Below are 19,513 nucleotides of genomic sequence, written 5' to 3'. Positions count from 1 at the left end.
TAGTATCGCATATTGGGCGTGACAACGGGCCAGCAGACGACTCAGACAACACACCTCACTACTGACAATTCGCATTCCACAATAACTCACATCTGTTGGCCATCACAAAGGATCGATCGCTATGTTACCCTCTAATGGTAGACATAAAAAGGATACTGTAAGAGTTGTCAATCCATCACATAAACGTGGTGGGAAGGAAGAGTAATGGACTCGCGCACGAGCCGGCAGCGTTGGCGAGGTTGGAGATTCCATCTCTTGAAGTATCCTCGTCACCTCTGAGGTAGGTTATGCAACTCTCACCCTGATTGTATTCACTGTGTGTGCGTACGTGCTTATCGCTACATATACTAAGCTCCCAGGAATTGAGAGCTTCCCTATCTCAAAAAAAGGAATTGAGAGCTTCCCTATCTCAAAAAAAGGAATTGAGAGCTTCCCTATCTCAAAAAAAAGGAATTGAGAGCTTCTAGAGCATCGGGGCTGTAGTCAATGCTCATGGCCCCACCTGTTAGTTGTAAGGGATGGCTGCTTAGCACAATCTGGTTTGAGTCGGTTTCCTCCCATGCGACGAAGAGTTTAACTGGCCCCGAGCCCCCGACTCCTCCCTCTCATGGTCTCACCCCGAATCCCTCTCTTGCGAAGCGAGGCCATGGAGGTAACGAGACCGACGCCGGCAGGGACGGAGAGACAGTGTAACCAGATGGGATGGAGTCGGTGTCCTTCGTCCTCCCATTCCCCCTCCCCCTCCCCCTCCAACCATGGGCATCACATCCGAAATCCGACCATACTCGGTGGTGACCCGGAGAAGCGGCAGTGCGTACTTTGTGGTTACCGTGGCAAACTTATCACCGACGTCCCTCTCAGTAGACAGTGGATCCGTAAGCCTCTCCTCCTCCTCCTCCTCTTCAATCCCTTCTCACCCTTTTAATTTTAGGGTTCATTAATTTTTAGGCTTCTGGCCTGTTTGATCAGTTCTTCTTTGGGAGGCATGGCTCCTCTTCGAAAGCAAATCATCCTGAAAGGACATGCCATCTCACCACCTTAATTTCTTGGGAGGTCAACGGAGTGCTCACCAAATAGTTCTGCCCAACCCGTGGCCTACGGCAAGGGGATCCGCTTTCACCCTACCTCTTTGTCATATGCGCGGAAGGACTGTCGGCACTTTTGCATGAAGCAGAGAGGGAAGGAACACTTACTGGGGTCCGTATTTGCCAAGCAGCACCGTCTATCTCCCATCTCTTCTTTGCTGACGACTCAATGATCCTGTCAAAGTAAACCAAGGAGAGGCAAGGGTGCTTAGGGAGGTTCTGGACCTCTACGAGAATTGCTCGGGCAGTGTATAAACCTTGAAAAATCTGCGCTCATGTTCTCCCAAAACACTCCAGAGCAGACCAAGAACGAGGTGAAGGTGGCTCTAGGAATTGTGAGTGAAAACTGCAATGAAAGATATCTGGGCTTACCTGTGCATGTGGGCAGATCTAGACGCAAAGTGTTCGGCTATATCAAGAAAAATCTGTGTGGAAGAATGCATGGTTGGCAGGAGAGGCTGCTAGCAAAAACCAGCAAGGAGACTTTGATCAAAGCGGTCGGGCAGGCCATTCCCACCTTTGCAATGTCCAGTTTTGATCTAACTAAGGGCTTTTGCAAGGAGTTGGACACGCTTATCAGCAAATTCTGGTGGAGCCAACAAGATAAAGAGACAACCATGCACTGGATCAGTTGGGAAACTCTAAGTAAACCCAAGGCTATGGGCGGGCTGGGATTTAGGAACATGCATGACTTCAACATCGCAATGCTCTCTAGACAAGGTTGGCGCCTTCTGCAAAACCCGGACAACCTTTGTGCACGTATCCTCAAAGCGCGCTACTTCCCAAACTGTACCATCTTGGAGGCAGAGGCTCGAGAGGTATCTCCTACGCGTGGAGAAGTATTTTGCATGGCCTCGACTTGGTTAAGCAAGGATATATTTGGCGTATTGGTGATGGTACGCAAGTGAAGATCTGGTCAGACCCATGGATCCCAAGGGCATGGTCGAGACAAGTGATCACCCCACGAGGACAGAACATACTCATCCATGTTAATGAGCTCATTTGCCCAGTCATTGGATCTTGGGATGTACAACTTGTGAACGACTCCTTCTGGCCGGATGATGCTCGTCATATCCTGCAAATTCCCCTACGGGAAGGGGTGAGTGACTTTATGGCTTGGCACTATGACAATAAGGGACAACACTCTGTCCGCAATGCCTACAAGCTTCAGGTTCAGCTTGGCAAGGTAAACAACCACGGGAATGCTGGGAGTAGTACCGTGCCTGCCGGCAATCTACATGACGATGTGGATTCGGCTTGGAAGCGCATATGGAAACTCCCATGCCCACGGAAGATCCAAATGTTCACTTGGCGCCTGAAGCATGAGTCTTTGGCATTCCGCACAAACCTGGTAAGAAGAGGAATGAAGCTTGAGAGCACAAAATGCTTGTTCTGCGGCTGTGGGACGAGGATGGGGCTCATCTCTTCATCAAATGTAAGACAATAAAGGTTTTGTGGCGAGCACTAGAGCTAGAGAAGGAAAGGCAAGACCTTGAAGAAATAACGTCTGTGCATGTTATGCTTGATTATCTTTGGGGTCTCTGCGAGAATAAGCGGGTGCAGATTCTTACCATGTGGTGGCATTGGTGGAACAACCGAAACAAGGTGCGGGAGGGAGAATTGGCAGTGCCCTCTGTCGAGCTAACCCGACGTGTGCTGTCCAACACCCTGGAATACCTGCAGTTATTCAGCGTCAAGGAGAGAAAGAAAGAACAACTCAAGTGGCACCCACCAACTGTTGGTACTCTGAAGATGAATATGGACGGTGGTTTTAGACCCGGCGAGGAGTCAGTAACCTGGGGAGTGGTGGTCCGTGATGAATCTGGAGACGTGATCAAGGCCCGGGCGGGCAGAACTGAGCAGGTGGTCGACCCTTTTGGCGCTGAAGTGATAGCTTTTGGCCAAGCCATTCGTACAGCCGCTGAACTTGGCGCGCTCCGGGTCGTGTTTGAAACGGATTCCAAACTCCTACAAGAAGCTCTTGATCTAGGCAGGGTGGACTCCTCCCCGTATGCGGCTCTCATCGAAGACTCGACGTTCCAGCTTAAGATGTGGTTCTCTAGACAACAGGTGCTCCTATGTCGTCGCAACGCTAATTCTGTAGCGCATGAACTTGCTTAGGTAGGGCGAGACTGCTTACCAAATGAGTGTATGATGTGGGACGATGATGTACCGCCCCTAGTGGCGCTTTGTGTTTTGGGTGATATGCCCGAGCACCGTTAAGTTATAGAGCTTTGCTTTTCCTCAATTTTTTTTCTTGGGAGGTCATTCCTTCTCTTTGAAAGCAAATCATCCCCCACCTTACCATACAGACCCGTGCTCTATTGAATGACGACTAGCTATTCTTCCTATTCTGATTTGTTTTTTAATCTATGGAAAGAAATATATTGTGGATGGAAAGAGACCAATTATTGACGCTTAAATCTAATCTGCCTCTTTTGGGGAATGTTGATTATGCGGCAGCAAGAGTATGAATAGTGTAATTATTTTTAATTTATTCTATTTTTGCAGTTTATGAATAAAAGTGATTGATAAGAGGTCCATGTAATGAGGTGTTCCGACTACCTCCCTCAGTTTATGATGATCTAACCAAGATGATGAGGCAATATTGGTGGGGGGTGGAAAATGGCAAGAGGAAAATAGCATGGCTAAGCTGGGAGAGGATGATGCTACCTAAGGCTATGGGGGGCATGGGATTCCGTGACATGAGGGCCTTTAATCAGGCTCTACTGGCCAAGCAGGCTTGGCGCCTTCTGGATTGCCCAGATAGCTTATGCGCACGGTTGTTGAAGGCTAAATACTACCCAAGGGGGAACTTGTTGGATACTGTTTTTTCTTCAAACTCCTCGGCGGTGTGGAAAGGTATTGTTCACGGACTTGAGCTTGTGAAAAAAGGCATTATATGGCGAGTTGGTAATGGCACACTGATAAAGACTTGGAGAGATGCTTGGATCCCGCGAGGACACAATTTCAGACCGGTCACTCCTAAGAGGAATTGTCAGTTCAATTGGGTGGCTGATTTTTTTGAATGAGCATGGTGCATGGAATGTTGACCGTCTAAGAGAGCATTTTTGGGACTTGGATGTACGGGAAATTCTGAAGTTTCGCACGTCGCCGAGGAATGGACAGGACTTCATCGCCTGGTTTCCAGAGCAGATTGGGCAGTTTACTGTCCGGAGCGCGTATCACCTTGCCACAGACGTCCAATACTCGTTGCAGCTCAGCTCTTCCAGCAGCAATCCATCAGGACAGAGGCCAATATGGCAGCGTATTTGGAGCTCACGAGTACCTCTGAAGATGAAAATCATGGCGTGGAAGGCTGTCTCGGGTGCTCTCGCTACAAATGAGTGTAAGAAGTACCGGCATATCTCAACTAGAGATGGATGTCCGGTGTGCGGTCGAGAGAAGGAAACTAGCTTCCATGCTCTTGTGTCATGTGAGCATGCGAGGAGGGTCTGGACTCAGATGAGAACGGTCTGGAGACTTCCTAGTCACGAGGTTCTTCAAGATACCGGGAAAGATTGGCTCCTAAACGTGCTTGCAAACTGCGATGATCACATGCGAGATTGCACGATCATGCTCTTATGGCGGATCTGGTCACTGCGCTCGGACCTAACACATGGGAAGGAGGTTCTCCCGTGACAGCAACATCTGACTTTCTTCTAAGCTATATGAATTTTCTGAACATGTGCAGCAGATACTCCACGAAAGAAATAATCAAAGGGAAGATGCCAATGGTGCGGGAAGCATCCGTTCAGGTCCCTAACCCTAGCATTCCCCTTCAATGGCCGCGGCCACCTGCGGACCGAGTCGCCCTCTCAGTGGATGGGGCCTTTTTGCAAGAGGACAGGTCTGCGGCGGCAGGCATGATACTATGGCGCAACGATGGAAGCGTGGTTTTTCCAGCATACATGTGCATTTTTAACTGTAACGATGCATTGGAAGGGGAACTACATGCAATAATGCAGGGTATGGCCTTAACCTTGCAGCATTGTTCCCTGCCAGTTGTCGTTCAGTCAGACTCATCTATGGCACTGGCTGCAATGACCGGGGAAGGCTTATCCAGATCTGCATATGGACACTTGGTAGCGGAGATTCAGCATCACATGGAGGCTCGAGAGTTTGTTCCATCAAAAATTAAGCTTGAGCAAAATAGGATAGCACATCGATTGGCTTTGTACAGTCGTACAGAGTTTGCAACTGCTGTATGGCTGGGGAGGAGCCCGCCTTGTATTGAGGAGTTGGTGCCTCTTGATTGCAACCCTATGCATATGGAATAAAACTCTCCGCCTATCGCAAAAATAAATAAAAAATAAGAGGTCCATGTCATTCGGAAAATCAGCATCAGTCCAAATATATCAGTACTTTCTGTATGATAGTTTCTCGAATAGTACCTATGCATGTGATTCGTGGTTAACTAGACAGTGTGGTTCTTAATACATAATGCTGTGAGGCAAATGAAATAAAAAAAATGCTGGAGTGTGATGAATGTTAGGGAAGAGAGAGAGAAAGTGACAGAGGGGGCCATTTTTTTGGAGTGTTGTGATTTTCTGAATATTCTTTATTTAACGGGAGATGTGCAGTTCTGACACAGTTTTGGGAACGTCGTGTGGGTCCTTACATTTGCTGTTACGATCACGGGCCAACCCCAAATGATTGTTTTGCAGTATAACCATTTGAGAGCCAGGCTATATGCAAGTATGCAACAATGTTCTTCCAAGTAGAGCATGCATGTGAGTACCGAGTTAAACATTTCATGGGTTCTCTCCAGCCTAAGATGCACATGATTGCTTTTTAATCTGTTTGTGCTCTCACAATTTGAAAAATTCTTCTGATTAATTCACATGCTAATACTTGCTCTCTAGAGAAAGATAGATGCTAATACAAATGGGATATGATATCTATCTGGAAGGCTCATCCTTGTATTTGATCAAGGTAAGATCTACTTTTCCTTTTAGTTCGTTCACAGCTTCTATGCTAAATAATTTTTTTCAGTATGGGTTTTATCGCTTGGTAGACATAACCTTCTGTAGACCTATTGTATTTGTTTTGGCTTGATTTTTTATGTTCTCTTCTTCTGTCCCATATAATTCACTTGGTCATACTAGGGTGCTTATGTATATTGATGTGCACCAGTTGGCTATAAAAACCTATCACGTGGTCAGTTTGGTTTTCTCTATAATTTTTTTTGATCCCATAGCAAGCACATTCATGATAATTTTACCCATAAATTGCATTTCCTTCCCCTCTCGGTAGGTGCTATGCAAGTTTGTATATTTTTGTCATTCTGAGTTCATTTTGGGCGTGCTTTTCTTGGGTCCTCCTTTTTTAAGGTGAATAAGAAAAGCCTACTCAAACAGACAATAATATGAGTACTGTACTTTTGCATCGACAATGTGATTATTCAGGAGAGTTATATAAAAAAAAGGTGTGAACCATTTTTTTTGCGAGGTAAAAGGGAGTTTTATTTCATATTGATAGGGTTACAATCCAGAGGCAGTAATTGCTCTATACAAGGAGGTCCTTGACCAAGCCACACAGCTGTGGCCCGCTCATCACGACTATATAATGCCAAACGGTCTGCTACCCTATTTTGCTCTCTTGTAAGCTTCTGGGGAACAAACTCCCGGATAAGCATGTGTGCTTTTATCTCTGCAACTAAGTGCCCATACGCTGACCTGGTTAGTCTAGAATCGGAAAGACATGACAATGCTTCAGAAGAGTCGGACTGAACAACAATAGAACCCTCTGAGTGCTGGATTACCAAAGCCATGCCCTGCATTAGTGCGTGAATCTCCGCCTCCAAAGCATCATTGCAATTAAAAATATACCGATAAGCAGCGAACACCACACTGCCATCATTACGACGCAGAATCATACCTGCCGACGCAGCTCCGTCCATGGGTGAATAAGAACCGTCCACCGAAAGAGCAAGTCTATTATCTGCCGGAGCAGGCCAAGCAGTAGCAGGCTGCTCCCTCCCAGGTCGACACAGTATAGGACCCCCACGGGCATTTTTCCTTTAATGATTTCATCGACACTGTAATACTTAGTTTGAGTAATTGATTGCATGTAACTCTCCAAAAACGACGCTGATGCCTCAATAGTCGCAATTTCCTTTCCGTGCACAGCGTCCGACCGCAATTGCCACACACGCCAAGTCAACATTAGGACGTTGTTGCGTTCTACTTCAGAACATGCAGCCAGTATGTTCAATAGCCAATCATCACCAGAATTAGCAAGGATTGAATTACCAGGTAATACCCAACACTCACGCATGCGATTCCATAAACGCGCAGCATGATCACAAGTCACCAACGCATGGAAAGAATCCTCCACCATAGAGCCACACAAGGGGCATAGGTCCGTACGTGAGATGTGCCTATGTAGTTTGCATTTATTTGTAGCAAGAGCACCTGCAATTGATTTCCACGCAGAGATCTTCATCTTTTGTGGAACAGAAGAATTTCAAACTGAACGCCATATTGGTCTAGCACCATCAGGGTGGGTACTAGAAGCCCCACCGCCAAACACCTCATCATGCACACTTGTTGCCAACCTATAGGCACTTTTCACCGAGAAAATTCCGCTCTTCTCTGGGAACCAAGCAAAGAAATCTTCCCTATTCCTTGGGGAAGTCCGGATTTTGACAATCTCATGAATATCCATATTCCAAAAATGATCATTAAGACGTTGCATATTCCAAGCTCCGTGTTCATCCAAGAAGTCTGACACCTTGTTAAACCGACAATTCCGCTTCGGCGTAATGGGGCGGAAGCCAGGGCCGCGCAGGATCCATCGGCCACAGTCTGATACTCGATCCGTCACCCACTCTCCAAATAATACCTTGTGAACCATTTGATCAATTAGTAAACGTGTGTCAAAGAAATAAGAACAACATGTACGTTCCTTTTGATATATGTTGCCAAGCAGAAAATTCATTTAATTTGTCGGGGTGAAAGAAATTGTTGTTTGAGTTATAAGTCTTACCTGCCTCTGCTCTCTTTCGATGTTCAGTTCATTAATTCCCTGTCCTTTCTTTAATTTCTCCCTCCTAGATTATGCTTTAGTGTTAACTACCCGCTGTAGAAACACCAGAGCTGTCTGGGATGAGGATTTCATACCGCTAGCTTGCAGATGATGATGGAAAAGAAGAAGGGTAGGCCAAGCTGCTCGGATAAATATGAGGACAAGCTTCTTGTACTTGATAATAATTTTTAGAACTAAACACATGCACTATATAGCCCATGGCTACATTTTGATCTACGTGCAGTTAGTTGAGAAAGCTGATTGAATCTGCAGTGCCAGGTCTGTATCTCCATTTCATGAGTTTATAGTTATCATTCATTTCTTCAAACAATATATTCTGCGGATATGGATAATCCCATTCTACTGCCCTTTATTCCATTTCCATGCATGTTTTTTCTTTTACAGTTGGTTATGGGTCCATATCCCCCGTTGACCGTAATTGTGTTTCAAATTTAGAATCCTACACATTCAGCTCATAACGCGTCTACTGCTATGTTTTTGGGTGCCTCAAAATCGACCTAGCATACTAGCTAGGTCTAGATTTGCCTAGGCTATTCCTTCCATTTATATGGAGTTCTGCAATCCAGTATTCTGCCATTTTCACATCCTTTGTTCTCCAGAGGTGTAGAAACAATCAAGTGATACCATTAGAGTGGCATACATTATTTCTTGGTTGCCAATTAACTTGCAGTGACTATTGTAAAGTAAGTAGCTTGAATGAATTAGCTTAAAGGAAATTAAAGGTATATTTGGCTTGCTTAATTTGTATGACTTGCGTTATGGTGTGTCTGACCCATTGTTTGTTCAGATTCCCCTTGGAAATTAGAATACTGCGGGTTCGTTTCTATTGCCAAAGAATGTAATATAGTATTGATAGTGAGGTGGTCACTGGCTTTAAATCAAAATGACTCTTCTTTCATAACTGGTGTAGTCATATACATAATTTTGAGAGTTCCCTCATATACTGATGTTAATTTGTTGACAACAAAATTCGACTACATGTTTTAGTATTAATTGAGATATTCATATACATTATTTTATATACATAATATCAGAATAGGATGATCACGGAACCACCAAATTTGCCCAAAATTGTTGGCGAATTAGTTGGTTTTTGCCAAATTTTACATGGTGGTATCTTTTCTAAACTTGCCAGAGTAGCTCGGCAACACAATGCAATATTCTGTGCAGACAACGTTAGTTATTGTATGGAATCCTGGAAGTGTGTGTTTCATTTTCTCCACTCTCAATTTTTTTGGTCTGATTTTGTTCACCTTATATGATAATACTGAAGAATCTGGTAGCCGACAAGAGGGAAGGGATTTCCTTCTTAATTCTTGCTTGACTTACTTGACTCCCAAGCAAGGCTTACTTGACCCCTAAGCAAGCGACCCTTATCTCTAATTAACCCTAAGACTAACGGGCTATACTGTCAGCTCAGGCCATTAGGCCCATTACATACTCTAACACTACACCCCACCTCGACATGCCGCTTGTCCTCAAGCTGCAGACTAACCAACTTATAACCATGACTCGCGCAACACAAATCTAACACCTAAAAACAAGCCTTTTACATCTCGAATTGTTTTATTACTCTCAACCTGAAATGACTGGGACGCTTTATTTTGGACACCTTACAAAAAGTGGATATCATCTGCACGTCCACCTGGATCCCATGGACACCATCTGGACAAAAGGAGTGCATGTGTATGGCCATCTGGAAGTGGTCGCAAGAGCGACCAGCAGAGGCGCCCTCGCAGCGGCCGGCGGAATGCAGTGGTGCTACGCGGTGCGCTTCTGTCGGTGACACTCTGCCTTCTCCCCGTCGGCCGACTGTTGGTGTGCACCGCACAGAGAAGAGCGGAGGGCTTGCGATGGAGAATGATGAGGAGGGGTGCGCCCCCCAACCGTCGATGTCGTAGACTTTGAGGTCGCTGCCCGCGGGAAAACAACATGCCTGACGAGGAGGGTTGCGCCCCCCAACCGCCGATGTTGCAGACTTTGAGGTCACTGTCCGCGGGAAAACATCATGCCCAAGATCCCCGATGCAGCGGTCGAGAGCGAGGTCCTTTGCACAGCTGGGAGGAGCGGCAGCTGGAGACCAGGCATCTCCCGGACACGTAGACGCGCTAGGAGGCCGCGCGCAGCAGCCTGCAGCCTCACCGCCGCTGACACATGGCGGGTAGTGATCCAAGCCGGAAGCAATGACGGCGACGGCGGGAACTTGATCTACTGGATGGGGACGCCCTGGGGAAGCGGTGATGGCGACAGCGGGAACTTAATCTGGTGGACCGGGACTCCCGCCGGCGCGGTCGATGCGGGGCCGCAGCTGACCGACAATAGCTGCTGCATCGGAGCGCCGGGCACGGCGGAGGCCACCAGGAGCGGCGGCTGCCACTGCAGCCAGGGCGGGGCGGTGGTGGCGGTGGATGGCAGCTGCAGCGGCTGTTGCAGCGGCCCGGCAAGCGCGGCGGGGACGCCCTGGGGCAGCAGCGGCGACTGCTTCGACGGAGCGCCGGGCGCGGCGGAGGCCGCCAGGAGTGGCGGCTGTCACAGCCAGGGCGGGGCGGTGGATGGCAGCTGCAGCGGCGGCCTGGCGAGCGCGGCAGAGGCCGCCTGGTGTGGCGCAGCCGGGTGCGGTCCGTAGGACCTGGCCAAGAACAGGCGGATCTCCTGGACCGCCTGGGTTAGGTCACGCAGTGCCCCCAGACACCTCCTCCGAGGTGAGGACGGCGGGGGCGGGCGCGACGGAGGATCCCGGCACGGGCAGGAGCAAGGCGAAGGTCATGGTGGTCGCCGGAGGCGACGAGGTGACCGGCAGCGAAAGAGACACGGGTTGGGCGACGGTGAAGACATGATCGAACCGAAGCTAGCTGATACCAAACTGTTATGGTGCTGCTATAAGGAGGGCGCGAGAGGGCCGGCCGGGGGCCTTTCTGCCCACGGCCGACAAGAGGGAAGATATTTCCTTATTAATTCTTGCTTGATTCGATTGATACATCTCCTCTTTTTATATAGAGGGGCTTACTTGACTCCCAAACAAGTCTTGTATAAATTTTTTGATTAATATTCTTCTCGCGGTCAACGCATGCACCACATAAAGGGATCTGATGTCGGGTGAAGTTGTCAAATATTTATTGGTCATGCTGATTTCTAGACCAGCACCATGCTTTTTACTCAACAACGTTCACTTAGCAATTTATATATACAAATACATTACAAACAATTGTGGCAGCGAAGTCACAGATACAGACGACGACTTTTTTCTCTTGATAGGAAACATACCATGCGTCGTACCTCCGGTGGCTATTAAATTGTCTTATATCTTGTGAAGCTTGCCAAATGACAGAACACTTTAAGAAGAGTTGCTTTATTTGTGGTGACAAAAAGAGTTCCTTAGCACTAATGAATCTTCAATGTAGATGCATGTGTGTGGGGCTGAGGTATACAAATTTCATTTTCGTTGGATTTCATGACTTTCTACACATGTTCCTAGAGGCACTGGGCCAGCAAAAATTCAGATGGGGATCACATAGCTGAAGAAGGCTGACAGCAATGGAGCATCACTGGTTAGCACGTCTATGGAAACACTAAGAGTGGTTCGTATGTACAAATGTGTATATAGCTTAGCTGGAGTGATTTCAGATTTGCAACACCCTCTTTATTTTTAAGAACCATATAATGCTTAGCTGGTGTGGTTCATATGTACTGAAGATAGATAAAAAATAGCGACGTTCATTTACAATCCATGTTATGCTTGGATTTATCGAGTCAATTGGGGATTGTAGTTTCATTCTTCTGTGCACCCTCAGAGAGAGACGAAAAATGAGGCGAAGTATGACAAAACTCATTTACACCGAAAAATGCAAAGATCAACTTTGGCATGGATACATTTTAGTTCAACGCCCCATATTTCGTTTAAGGTGCAATCTGCTCAACTGATCCCTTCAGTATGTATCCTTTTTTCATTAGTCCTAGTTAGTACACATGTATACTATGTGATCTTGCCAACATTTTCTGGAGTGCGGCGATTTGGTGCCCGGGCTCAGATGAGCCCGGGCGTGAACAGTAGCCCGATTTAAAATACAAAAAAGGTTCAAAAAATTCGAATTTTTTTTGTGGCGCAAGATGCTTCTGTGCGTGAACCCCGTGCAAAATTTTGTAAAGTTTGGACATTCGAGAAGCTCGTGGCAAAAAAGACAAATTTCGGATGTCTGAGAAACTTTTGAAAATCGCACTGTTCATGCCTGATTTTGTCTTTTTTGCCACGGGGTTCTCGAATGTCCAAACTTCACAAAATTTTGCACGGAGTTCACACATAGAAGTATCTTGCACCACAAAAAAATTGGAATTTTTTGAACATTTTTTGTATTTCAAATCGGGCTACTGTTCACCGGGCTCATCTGAGCCCGGGCTCTGCCTTGAATTATCGCATTTTCTGCGGTTTTTCTATAGACTACGTCGCTATTAGCTCCAGATGGTTGCTTCACACAGCAAGGGCTAGGTAAACGTCCCCCATTTGATTATCTAATCTTGGTGTATGTTTTATTTCCTTTCTTAAAGTTCTAGAATTTTTCAGCAAGCTCAGACTGATGCTTAGGGCATCTTCAGCCGGCCCCCCAAGAAGCCTCCCCAAGCCATTTTTTGGGCGCCGACGGCAAAAAATCCTCCCACTCACGCCCCCAAAGCGTCACTTTTCGCCGGATTTATAGAAAAATAGCGCCGGTAGTACCACCCCGAACCCAGCTCCCCGGGGGGCAGCTGGGCGTGCCGGCGCCACTTTTTTGCCTCCCGTGGCCCACCCGCAGCCACTCCCTCGTCGCTTTCTTCACTTTTTCGTCGCAGAGCCCCACCTTCCTTCTCTCTCCGTCCGCTTTCTCTTGCCATGCCTGGTGCCTTCCCGCAGCTCCCGCCGCGTCGCCGCCGCGCCCGACCGCGCGCGCCGCCCTGCCCCGGTGCCTTCCTGCAGCTCAGGCCCGTCGCGTCGCCGCCGCGCCCGGCTGCGCGCGCCGCCCCGCCAGCCATCTGCGGCCGCGTCCCGCGTCGGGTCGCCGCGCCCGGCCTCCCGCCAGCCAGCCGACCTCCACCCCTCTGCGCCGCACCGCCACCCCTCTGCGTCGCGCGCCCGGCCTCCTGCCAGCCAGCCCGCGCCGCCCCGCCACCCCTCTGCACGGCGAGGGAGGTGCAGGACGGTGAGGGCAGGACGGCGAGGGAGGTGCAGGATGGCGAGGGAGGTCGAGGGAGGTGCAGGACGGCGAGGGTGGGACGGCGAGGGCAAGGCGCGAGCAGGCCACGAAGGGCGCGCGCGGGCAGGTCCCTTCCTCCTCCTCCCACCTCTCCGTCCTCGTCGGTGCCGGCCACGGAGGGCGCGGGCGCGGCCAGGCGCCCCCTTCCTCCTTCCTCCTGCCTCCTCTCCTCGCTCGTTGACCTCGCGGGCGGTGTGGCTGCTGCACATGCCGTGCCAAGGAGGGATGGTGGTACGCGGCGGCGAGGCCCGTGCCAAGGAGCGTGCGGCGGACGGTGGCAGGCGTCCTCGATGGTGCTGGAGACGGTGTCGAGCTGCGGTGCCGCCACGCGTCCTCGAAATGCGTCTTGGATGGGGGGACGGCTGGGAAAAATTTCGTTCCAGGGTCAAAATCTTCGCCGGCAGCCCCCCAGGCGGCGAAAAAAACGCCTCCTGGGGAGGCCAACGGCTGGAGATGCCCTTAGGTGGATGCTGCTAGCCTGCCGTGGACAACTGTTTGTTTACACAGGAAACTTTGTCTCAGCAACAGGAGAACTGGCAGAACCAGGAAGAAGGATGCTGACTAACTGACAGAGATACGAGACGGGAATGGAAATTTGGGTTCACGAAACAAGCTTTCGCCCGGCTTGATGCAATTTGGGTTGGGTAGAAGATACTTAACATGTGCAAGTTGCTTTCATTCTTAGGTTGGAAAAAACTCAAGTTTCTCATGATTTCAGTGGCAGACTCAGGTCCCACATTCCGAATTGAATATGTGTTAACATGTCTTCACATTGTCATGGCTACTTCAATCGATATCCTTGAATCTCCCACTGTACACCACATATGAAGTCATAATTATCCCTTTTATTCACGAGCTGCCTGTTTCGTGCTTAACATCTACTCCCTCCGTCTGGAAATACTTGTCGGAGAAATGGATGAAAATGGGTGTATCTAAAACTAAATTGCGTCTAGATACATCCATTCCTTCGACAAGTATTTTCGGACGGAGGGAGTATTTAGTATACATGATCTTGGTTCTTGCGCAACTTCAGTTGCTAAACATTTTTATTTATATATTTGAAAGATACAAGACACTCTTTCCTAGCGCATAATTTAGATAGAGTTAAATGCATTGTCATTTAGAAAAATCCCCGGCGCCGCGAAGCGCGCATATCCATCTAGTATGCTTCTAGTCTCAAAGTAAATGTAAGGTGGATGATGAGCTAGCGCAACTGCTAGAAAGCACTTTGCGTACGATTTGCTCGTTTGCACACACACACGCAATCAGAAGGTTGATAGCTGAATAGTTGATTATTCTCAAACGAAAAAACTGAATGGTTAATACTACCAAAATCAGACCTTCCAGCAGCAAAACTGACCACGTACTTGGACTGGACCTCTTCGGCGTGGACGTCGCCCTAGTTCGCTGGAAAGTGTGCGGCCTCCGGCTGCCTTCTTCTACTGCTTCTTGCTGGATATGGCAGGGGCGGAGCAGGTTGAATCTCAGGTCAGGCAACATCATCGTGGCGTCTGTCCCCAACCAGGGGCGTGGCGGCCGCGGACGAGGGCGACGCCACGCGGTATCCGATCAAGCCGAGCCATCTCGGAGGACCAAGCGAACGAAGATCTGGACTCGGAACGTGTGAGGTGCGAGCGTACGGGCCTTCCAACCGGAGTCGGCCGTGCCTCCCTTCAATAAAGGGTCTCCACCACCTCACCACAACACCAACGCAAATCAGCGCTCCACATCCAACGAGATTATAATACACCACAGACGCAGCGAATCGACCAAAGAGAGTTGAACGCCATGGCGAGCGCGGCGGCGTCCAAGAAGGCGGCGAACCGGCTGGTGGTGGAGGAGGCCGCCACCAACGACGACAACTCCGTGTGCACCCTCCACCCCGCCACCATGGACAAGCTCTCCATATTCAAGGGCGACATCGTGCTGCTCAAGGGCAAGCGCCGCCACAGCACGGTCTGCATGGCACTGCCTGACGACACCTGCGAGGGCCACAAGATGAGGATCAACAAGGTAGCCCGGTCCAACCTGCGCGTGCGCATCTCCGACGTCGTGTCGGTGCACCAGTGCCACGACGTCAAGTACGGCAAGCGCGTGCACATCCTCCCGTTGGACGACACCATCGAGGGCATCGGGGGGAACCTCTTCGACGCCTACCTCAAACCCTACTTCGTGGACGCCTACCGCCCGGTCCACAAGGGCGACCTCTTCCTCGTGCGTGGTGGCATGCGGAGCGTGGAGTTCAAGGTCATGGAGATGGACCCTGCGGTGGAGTACTGCATCATGGCGCCCGACACGGAGATATTCTGCGAGGGCGAGCCGGTCAAGAGGGAGGATGAGGAGAGGCTCGACGACGTCGGCTACGACGACGTGGGTGGCATGGGGAAACCGCTGACTCTCATCAGGGAGCTCGTCGAGCTGCCACTCAGGCATCCGCAGATCTTCAAGAGCATTGGCGTCAAGCCTCCCAAAGGCATCCTCCTCTACGGCCCTCCCGGGTCCGGCAAGACGTTGATCGCCCGTGCGGTGGCGAACGAGACCGGGGCCTTCTTCTTCCTTATCAACGGCCCGGAGATAATGTCCAAGATGGCTGGAGAGAGCGAGAGCAACCTGAGGAAGGCCTTCGAGGAGGCCGAGAAGAACGCGCCCTCCATCATCTTCATCGACGAGATCGACTCCATTGCCCCTAACAGGGAGAAGACTCACGGCGAGGTCGAGAGGCGCATCGTCTCCCAGCTGCTGACGCTCATGGACGGCATGAAGGCACGCGCGCACGTCATCGTCATGGGCGCCACGAACCGTCCCAACAGCATCGACCCTGCCTTGAGGCGCTTCGGGAGGTTCGATCGCGAGATCGACATCGGCGTGCCGGACGAGGTCGGCCGCCTCGAAGTGCTCCGCATCCACACCAAAAACATGAAGCTGGACAAGGACGTCAACCTTGAGGTGGTTGCCAAGGATACGCACGGCTACGTTGGCGCCGACTTGGCCGCGCTCTACACCGAGGCGGCGTTGCAGTGCATCAGGGAGAAGATGGACGTGATCGACTTAGAGGACGACACCATTGATGCCGAGATCTTGAACTCCATGGCCGTCACCAATGACCACCTTAAGACGGCTCTCATCGGCACCAACCCGTCCGCGCTTCGTGAGACCGTCGTCGAGGTGCCCAACGTCAACTGGAACGATATCGGCGGCCTCGACAGCGTCAAGAGGGAGCTGCAAGAGACCGTACAGTACCCGGTCGAGCACCCAGAGAAATTTGAGAAGTTCGGCATGTCGCCGTCCAAGGGCGTCCTCTTCTACGGGCCACCGGGATGTGGCAAGACCTTGCTGGCGAAGGCGATCGCCAACGAGTGTCAGGCCAACTTCATCAGCATCAAGGGGCCAGAGCTGCTCACCATGTGCGTGAAATCTTTGACAAGGCACGCCAGTCTGCGCCGTGCGTCTTGTTCTTCGACGAGCTTGACTCCATCGCAACCCAGAGGGGAGGCAGGGTGGGGGATGCCGGCGGTGCGGCGGACAGGGTCCTGAACCAGCTGCTCACCGAGATGGACGGCATGAATGCCAAGAAGACGGTCTTCATCATCGGTGCCACCAATAGACCGGACATAATTGACTCGGCGTTGCTCCGTCCCGGCCGCCTGGACCAGCTCATCTACATCCCCTTGCCGGACGAGGCCTCGCGACACCAGATCTTCAAGGCCTGCCTCAGGAAGTCTCCTGTGGCCAAGGACGCCGACCTCGGTGCGCTGGCAAGGTTCACCGCCGGCTTTAGCGGTGCCGACATCACGGAGATCTGCCAAAGGGCGTGCAAGTACGCCATCAGGGAGGACATTGAAAAGGACATGGAGAGGCAGAGGATGGAAAAAGACACCATGGAGATGGACGGCGGGCAGGAAGAGGAGGAGGTAGCAGAGATTAAGGCGACTCACTTCGAGGAATCGATGAAGTACGCGAGGCGGAGCGTGAGCGACGCCGCCATCAGGAAGTACCAGGCATTCGCGCAGACGCTGCAGCAGTCTAGGGGGTTCGGCACCGAGTTTCACTTCCCGGCGCAGCCACAGGCGGCGGAAGTTGCTGTCCACACCTCCACGGCAGCTGATGAGGATGAAGACGATCTGTACAAGTAATCCAATAATCATTGTTAGAACATGAAGTAGGAGTACCAGAATATTATAGACTATGTTTTTGTTCTGTTTTCTCTCATCGGTCATGTATATTATTGATTCTTTCCTGTATATAATTTTCGTCTTTAAGAATTTTACATACATCATAGAAATACAGTTGATGAAATAATAAGCTCCTTGTTGTGCTTACCTAGACTCTGAAAACTAGCCTAAGCGTTAACTGAATTGTCGGTTACACGGAACTGAAATAATAAGCTTCTTGTTGTGCTTTCCTAGACTCTGAAAACTAGCCAAAGCGTTAACTGAAATAATAAGCTCCTTATTGAGATTGTACTATTATCGTTCTCTGAGGCCAACTCCAACGCGCGACCCATCCTCTCCTTTCATGTCCGTTTGGGCTAAAACGGACAGATAACATGGCCCAACGTGTGGCCGCATCCGCAAATTTTATCCGTTTCATGTCCGGCCCGCATCATTTCCGGTGCAAACATGCACCCGGTTTGTGGCCACACGGACGTCGAACGGACGGGCACGCGCTTGCTCGTCATCCGCCTCGGGGACGCGTGGCGGCCATCCACCTACCACCACCGTCCAAATTCAATGCACACGAGCGGCGGGCCCCGGTTGTCATTCACATGGGCGGAGGGGTCGTCGTCCTTCTTAATGTGGAAGCCGTTGACCGGCCAGTCCATAGCTTTCACTTTCTGGCCGGCCTACCTCCTTGAGCCCCGACACGAGCGAGCAAAACCCTAGCCAGCGCCACCGCACCTCCACTCGCCCACCTCCCCGACGGCGCCATGGGCTGGCATTGGATCAACAACAAGGGTAAGCACGACCACGAGACCGACTCCTCCTCTGGCTGTCGCCGCTCTAGCAGATCTGCGTCGCCCGCACCACCATCTCCGCCCGCACCACCTGCCTTTCGGCTCGCGCCGCCGGTGGCCGGCCAACGCAAGAGGATGTACGTCCACATCGACGTCTGCCGCTGGTACTGGGAAACGTCCATGCCGCTCCCGTGGGGAGATGTTCATTTGCTAAACAGCTGTCATCTCTCCGCGGACCGCGTGCCAATCCCGGTGGTGCCGGTGAGCGGCCGCGCCCGCCGCAAAGAGATCGACCGTCGCGGCCAATAGCTGCCACCGGATCTGCTGCGGGACACCAAGTACGCCTTCGACTCGCCGCTATGGGACACGTGGTTCCGCGATGAGCATGACCTGCGTAGACGGTCCTACTTTGCTGGCCAGCGCCCATCGCACCCGGCTCGTGCAGCCAGCCCGCCCCAAGCGCGCGGCCATAGGTGTGTGCGCGGCATCTCGCCGACGCTGTCCCCTGCACCGGCGCCACGCATGACCGAGGAGGAGGAGGCCCGACTCATTAGCCCTTAAATGGAGAATTCCATGAACACGCACGACGAGCGTCAATGGGATGGCCTAGAAACCGCTCTGGCCCTGTCGGCGGCCCGCCGACGTGGCCATCCCTGAGATGGACGTCGACGTCAAGAAGGAGGTGCAGGAGGAGGTGGTGGAGGAGCAGCCCCTCGCCGTGTGGGACCCTCGTCTGGTGGGCCAGCAGTGGAGCTGTTCTTGTACCCCGCCGGAAATGGCCGACTTTGTGGGAGTCGGCCCATGGTCAGCAACGCCCCCGCGATCGCCGGGGCAGGAGCAGGAGCCACGGGAGGAGGTGGTGCAGGCGCCAGCGGCGCCTCCGGTCTGGCAGGGGCAGCCCACCTGTGGCATCCACCGCCCAAAGTTGACCTCACCAGCGACGACGACAAGTAGGACGGCGACTCCTGAAGACAACGGCGGCCACCGGCAATGGGCCTTTATCTACTTTTTTATGTCTTTTATTAAGTTAAAGTTTAATTAAGACCTGCGTTGAACTTTGGTAATATGCGTGTATGGACATTTTATGTTTATATTCATGTTTTCGTATTATTTGCAAGTTTATTTCTTTTTATTTTGACAAAAAATTAAAGTCCACGACCCCGGGCGGTTTGGAATGAGGCGGGCCCGTTGGGTGCATC

The 19,513-nt window shown here is 50.9% G+C and overlaps 1 pseudogene; it reads left to right on the top strand.

The window, feature by feature from the left end:
- The first annotated feature begins 15,148 nt into the window (after positions 1-15,148).
- LOC123116654 (cell division cycle protein 48 homolog) lies at positions 15,149-17,493 on the top strand (annotated as a pseudogene).
- The last annotated feature ends 2,020 nt before the right edge of the window (positions 17,494-19,513 follow it).

The sequence above is a fragment of the Triticum aestivum genome, chromosome 5B (assembly GCF_018294505.1).
Source record: "Triticum aestivum cultivar Chinese Spring chromosome 5B, IWGSC CS RefSeq v2.1, whole genome shotgun sequence".
Classification (NCBI taxonomy): Eukaryota; Viridiplantae; Streptophyta; class Magnoliopsida; order Poales; family Poaceae; genus Triticum; species Triticum aestivum.
The sequence above is the reverse complement of the archived record's forward strand: the minus strand, read 5'-3'. Positions and strand labels throughout refer to the sequence as shown.